General features: G+C 39.2%; 1 protein-coding gene across 1 annotated transcript in view; it reads right to left on the reverse strand.

The window, feature by feature from the left end:
* The window catches only part of LOC124988859 (MHC class I polypeptide-related sequence B-like), a 79,447-nt gene extending 73,135 nt beyond the window's left edge, over positions 1 to 6,312 (reverse strand). The window contains exon 1 of the mRNA XM_047558659.1: positions 6,178 to 6,312. The gene's annotated coding sequence lies outside the window, so the exon portion shown is untranslated. The remainder of the gene's footprint in view (positions 1 to 6,177) is intronic.
* Between the last annotated feature and the right edge of the window lie 305 nt (positions 6,313 to 6,617).

The raw sequence follows: 6,617 nt of genomic DNA on the forward strand, positions 1-6,617 counted from the left end.
TTATACCTCTATCTGAAGGTGTTCAAAGGATTTTTTTGGCTCTTGTCTCATATTCTTGGACAGTTGTTTCTCCTAATAAAATGTGGTGAATTCAAAACCTTCTTGTAGCTCTGTCTTGGAGGACTTGACTAACAAATCATTTCCATTTGTGTGTTATTTTTAATCATTTAATCATCTAAAAATAATGATATACTCTAATATACTTATTATATGTAATATACTATAATGATATACTTATTCCTTATTCCAGTTTATGGAATCCTTCACTTTATCCAAATTCTCCCACTCCTGGACTCCATATTGATGATGTATGTGCTATTTCTGTGATGTGATGGTTGGTTTTGTTTTGTCAACTCTCTTCATATCTGTTGTTCTACCAAGTGTCTTCTCCATCTCCTTACTTTCTTGCATTGTTCTAATGCCTGTTATTCTTGCTCTTTCCAATGCTGCTTCTCCTGTTTTCTTCCTTATTTTGTCTTTTCTCTTTCCTTCCCCTACTCCTCCTTCCCTTCTCTCCATTTCTCCATGCCTCCCTTCTTCCCTGTTTTCCTTTTTAATTTGGAAGATTTCATAGTCATGAGAGGTACAGAAGCAGGGTCTGGATCTAAGTGCTGACATAGTTTGAGGCCAGAGTTTGTGGGATAAAGGAAGGAGAGGAATTTGCTGATGGACATAAAAGTCCTGGGCAGTTCTGCAGCCAAGACTGTGGCTCCAGAATCTTACTCCCCAACTTCTAGGTTTTCTTTCAGAAATTCAGCAACATGAACTCTCACACATTCCTGCCAAGAGTTAAAATTAGCACAAGCACTTAGGAAATTAGCATTATCTACTATAATTGAAGACAATCCAGTGATAGGATGGAAAGTTCCTTCTCATGATCATATGGCTTGGTGATCTTGCCTGTGTGTCCAAGAGACATGTGCACTGATGCTAATGGCAGAGTAGAATCGAACACAGTATATCATCAGGCAAGTGGCACACTGTGTGTACCCATCAAATGTAAAATTTCAGCAGTAAAAATGAAGGAAGGACAGTGGGTGCTACACACCAGGTATAATCCCTGTGGCTCAGGAGTCTGAGACAGGAGGATTGAATGTCACAAGCTAGCCTGGGCATGTTAATGAGATGCTGTCTCAAAATATGTGACATATTATTTTTTTTTTATCTGGGAAACTCAGAGGAAAAAAAATTGCCATCCTAGTGGAGCATTTGTTCTAGTGGCTACAGGAAGAGGATACACTGTAAGTGGCTTACATAAGCTCAGTGGTCATGTAGGAGGCATAATGGCTACAAGTTTATCCAGAGGGTGTGGGGTGGGGGTGGCAGGGAAGACAGGTTTTTATCAAGGTGCTCAGTGTGAGCCTTGATGAAAAGATGACCTTTGATGTAACATTCGAAGAACATGAGAATTCATCTTGATGGTGACAGGATCAAATTCTTTCAAGGCAGAAAGAAACACCAGGAAATTGCCCTGGGGCAGGAGAATGTCCTTGTGTTCACAGGAACATGAGAACTGTGGTATGCCCTGAGCAGAGTCACTGAATAGAGGCAAAAGATATCATCAGATCCGGCAGGCCTATAAGTTCCTGGAAGTCTTTGAACGTTTTCTCTGTGTGAGCCAGAGAGTTAGAAGACAGTCTGAGCACAGGAGGATCACAGCACAACTTCCCCTATTAAAAGACTCCGTTGTCAGAGGCACCCTGGCTTCTGTGCTGAGAAGAGAATGAAAGAGTGAGGAGCAAGACAAGCAGTAGGAACTTTAGGGAACAAGTGTTCTGTTTCTATCACATCCACTTGTGATTCAAAAGTAGAATGACTGGATCCTGGATCCATTCTGAACATGACCCTCACAGCACTTCCTAATGGACTGAATCTGGGATATGAGAAGGAAGGGTCAGTGGTGCACCCATTATACCTCTTTATACATAAAGAGGATGGAGTTGTCCTCAGAGGAGAAGCAGAGGACTCTGCAAAGAGCATGTGAGAGAAGGGACAGGACAGGCAATCTGTGTAGACATTGAACTGAGATATATAATAGAAATTCAGGGTAGGTTGCCAAACTGGCAGTGGGATAGATGACTCTGTTCAGAATGGAGAAATGGATTTGGGAGTAGACATTCATTATATAAATGACACTTAAAGTCTTGAGCACAGAAGAGGACACCAAAGGAGTGAAGGCCACAGAAAAGAGAGGGACAGAGTCTGAACCCTGGAGCTTGGTAAGCTCCAAGTGTTTGCCATCTGATTAGATCCCATGTCCAGAGCAGACTGCACAGTTCTGCTACCACTTCCAAGAATCCACATGAATCACCTGGACATCACCCTGACATGCAGAGTATGGAATTAAGCAGGAGATTCTGTGTCAATGCCAAGGTGGTGCTGATGCTGCTGGTGTGTAGTTCATCCTTTCGGAAGCTCAAATAATGACCAGGATTCCCACACTATGCATCACCTTCTCCTCAAGCTTTTTCAGTAAGTGACTCCTCTGTCTTGTGCTCAATAATCTGGGATATTTGGTCTGTGGACAGGACTAAGAGTTTTGTAACAAACCCACCAAGGAGGGAAGGAAGAAGAAAGAAAGGAAGGAAGGAATAAAGAAAGATGATTATACCTAGGGGGATTCAGATCAGAGACAAGCTGGTGAGTGCCGCTTGCTTTTCCTTTGAGTGCTGAGTCAGATGACCAGCTAAGAGGGTCAGAAAACTGAACAAGTGGGTGGAACTATATTCAGGGTCTGATTTTTTAAAGGTTATATTTATGGGTATAAGTGTGCTGTGCGATTTCAAACAAGAGTGGTTGGTTATCTGCCTTAGGAGTTGAATTTTCCAGAGGCCCCTGAGATCCAGATACCCAGCAGAGATCAGCATCTGCCTGCCCTTAGGGGTGTTTGGATCTAATCCAAAGGAAAATAACAAAGATTGCTATACCCAGCAAGATTATCTTTTAAAATCAAAGAGACATAAAAACCTTCCCAGATGAGCTAATAGAAAAATAATACACAACTATTAAGCCAGTACTGCAGAACATACTTAAGGACAAAGCCCACATAAAAAACTAAGAGAAACCCCAGGGGCTACGTGTGTGGCTCAGTGTGAAGGACTTGCCTAGCATGCATGAGGCTTTCGTTTCAACCCATGTGACAGGTGGAATCAAACAAAACTCCATGACTAGACCATATTCATTACAAGTTTTTCTAAGCAAATAAGAAATAGAATCAAATTAATCATTAGAAATCAATCACAAGGGAAAGAATTCATGCACATTTCTCTTTAGAGCTACACCGAATGTAAATGTTCACATATCCAATTCATCGATGGACACTGTCATAAAGTATTAAAAAACATAAACAAGACCTCATTTATAGTGTTTGCAAAAGACCCATCATCACACAGGCAAAAGCACTCATGGGCTGAAGCAAAAGAATGGAAAATTATATTACATGCAACCAGTACCCTAAATTAAGTAGGACTAGCTACTCTCATATCCAAGAGAATGGACTTAAAGTCAAAATTACTCAGAAGATAAAATCTATACTGGTAAAGAGAACATTGATACCCTAAATGTCAGTATATCTAACTACATAAAACAGATACTACTTAAACTAAAGACTCAGATAGAATTCAATAATACTAGGTGATTTCAACACAACTTTTCGCCATAGAAAGGCCATTCAGGTATAAACGCATTAAAAGATCCTTCAGATCTAAAAATTTAATCAGATGGACCTAACAGACATCTTTGGAATATCTCAACCAACAACAACAAAATTCACTTTCTTTTCAGCTGCTCATTAAACCTGCTCCAAAATGGAGCACCAAAATGCAAGTTTAGCCAAAAGAAAAACAACACAATTGTTTTCATCTTGTCAGTTCATAATGTAATGAATACAAATCTACTGCAAGAAAACTATAGAAACATTCTGCGATTGACCAATGAATTTTTGAACAATTAAAAAGTGACAGAAAATATCAGGGAAGAAGATTTTAAAATTTTAAAAGCAACTGAGAAAAGAAATACAACATATCACACTCTCTGGAAGACTAAGAAGGCAGCTGTCAGAGGAAAAGTTATAGGTGTGAGTATCTACATTAAAAGGATCTCAAATAAACAAACTCTACATTGTAAATTATAGAACACTGAGGGAAAAAATTGAGAAGACAGTAGAAGATGAAAAACTCTCCTATGTTCATGGATACACATAATTACTACTGTTAAAATGACCATGTTACCAAAATGACCTACTGATTCAGTGCAGTCCCCATAAAAATTCAATGACATTATTCACAGAAAAAAAAAAGGCCCAAAACTATTCTAAGACACAAAAATGCTGGAAGCATCATAATACCTCACTTCAAATTACAATCCAAAGATACATTTACAAAAACTTCACTGTACGGAAATAAAAGCAGATGCATAGATCAATGCAACAAAATTAAAAACAGAGAAACAAATCCAGATAGATGCAGTCATCTGACCCTTGATAAAGACACCAGAAACATACAGAAGAGAAATGACATCCTTTTAAACAAATGATGTTGGGAAAACTATATATCCAATGTAAAAGAATAAAAGTAGATTCCTATATTGCATTCTCTGCAAAATTTGAAATTGAAGTAAGACCCAGAAATTACACCAAAAATTTTGCAATTGCTAGAATAAGGTCAAACTCCTCCATATCAGCACAGGAAATAACTTCCTCAGTAGGATTCCTCAAGAAATAATATCAAGAATTAATAAAAAGGATGGCATCAAAGTAAAAAACATCTTTACGGCAAAGGAAATTATTCAGACCATGAAGACAGATCCTACAGAATGAGAGAAAAGTTTTGCCAGATACTGTTCTAACAAGATTTGTATTCAGAACATACAAAGAAATAAAAAAATGTAACATCAAAAAGCAAATGACCCCATCAATAGATGGGTAAATGAACCAGGGATGGTGGTGCAAGACAGTAATCCAAGTGGCTCGGGAGGCTGAGGCAAGAGGACCACAAGTTCAGGGCCCGCCTTGGCAAATAATCAAGGACCTAAGTAAGCAACATAGCGAATCCCTGTCTGTAAATAAAATATTTTTAAAAGGATTGGATATGGGACTCAGTTGAAAAGTGCCCCTGGGTTCAATCCCTGGTACAAAAAGAATAGATAATTCTCAAAGGAAGAAATACAAATGGCTAGCAAAAATAGAAAAAATAAATGTTCCACATCTTTTGCTACAGGGATTTTGCATTCAGGGAAATATAAATCTAAACTACACTGAAATTTCATCTAAATTCAGTAAGAATGGTAATCATCAAAAATACAAATAATAATAATAAATACTGATGAGGTTGTGAGGAAAATAGACCTTTATACACTGTCAGTGGGACTTTAAATTAGTACAACCACCATAGAAATCAGAATGGAGGCTCCTCAAAAGTCCAGGAATGGAACTACTATATGACCCAGTTATGCCACTCCCGTTAATGACAAGATTAAAGGCAGAATGCTATAGTGACAAGTGCATATCACTTTTTATTATAATCCAGTTCACAAGAAATTATGCAACCAACCTAGGTGCCCATCAACACATGAATGGATAAAGAAAATGTGGTGAATATACACAATGGAGTTTTACTCAGGTACTAAGAAGAATGAAATTATGCCATTTGCAGGGAAAAGAATGGAACTTGAGAAGGTGATGTTAAGTAAAAAGGCCCCACTTAAGAAGTCATGGTTGAATAGTTTCTTTCATATGTGAATTGTAGGCAGGGGGAAAGAGATGGGAAAGTAACAAAAACAGAATGGAGACCATTAGAGAAAAAGGAGCAGGGGCAAGGTGGGGTTGAGAGAATGGGGAGTTGCTAGGGAATGAAATTGACCAAATTATGTTGTGTGTATGTATGAATATATAATAAGGAATCCCACTCATTGTTGAATTATATTTAAAAAAATTTTTAAATAATTTGAAAGAAAGAAATAATAAATAAAGATTATATTCAGTAAGTCAATCTTCCAAAGCCAAAGGCTGAATATTTTCTCTGATAAGTGGATGCTGATATATAATGGGGGGGTTGGGGGATAAGGGAAGAATGGAGGAATGTTGGATTGTGTAGAGGGAAATGAGCGGAAGGGAGGAGGCGGGGAAGTAAAGATGGTGGATTGAGACAAACTGTTGGGGGCTATGCCATGCGAACTCACCAAAGATGGCGCCTGGCAGCCAGCCAGAAGCTGTTTTGATCACATTGGAGGTCCCCGGGCACAGATGTTCTCAAGTGCTTCAGCTTGCGCCTGCTCCTGATTGGGCAGCTGGCTCCTCGCCTGATCTCAACTGGCTGGCTCCGACCTCCGCCTCTTGGAGGGAATATAAGTGGACAATAGGTAGGAGTAAGGAGCAGCAGCAGGTAGAGAAAAGTGGCAAGAAGTAAGGCGCGACAGTAAGAGGAGCAGCTAGCAGAAAGAAGCAGAGAAGCCATTAGCAGAAAGGAAGAAGAAGAAGCGGCAAGCAGATAGAAACAGCGAGTAGGGGCAGCGGCAGAAGGCAGATTGCAGAGCAGAGAATTGAGAACACACCTCTAGATGCACCCTTAGTTCACAGGATGCAGGACACACATTTAAGAAGAAGCAGCAGAAGCCTAAGA

Source organism: Sciurus carolinensis, chromosome 7 (genome assembly GCF_902686445.1).
Source record: "Sciurus carolinensis chromosome 7, mSciCar1.2, whole genome shotgun sequence".
NCBI lineage: Eukaryota > Metazoa > Chordata > Mammalia > Rodentia > Sciuridae > Sciurus > Sciurus carolinensis.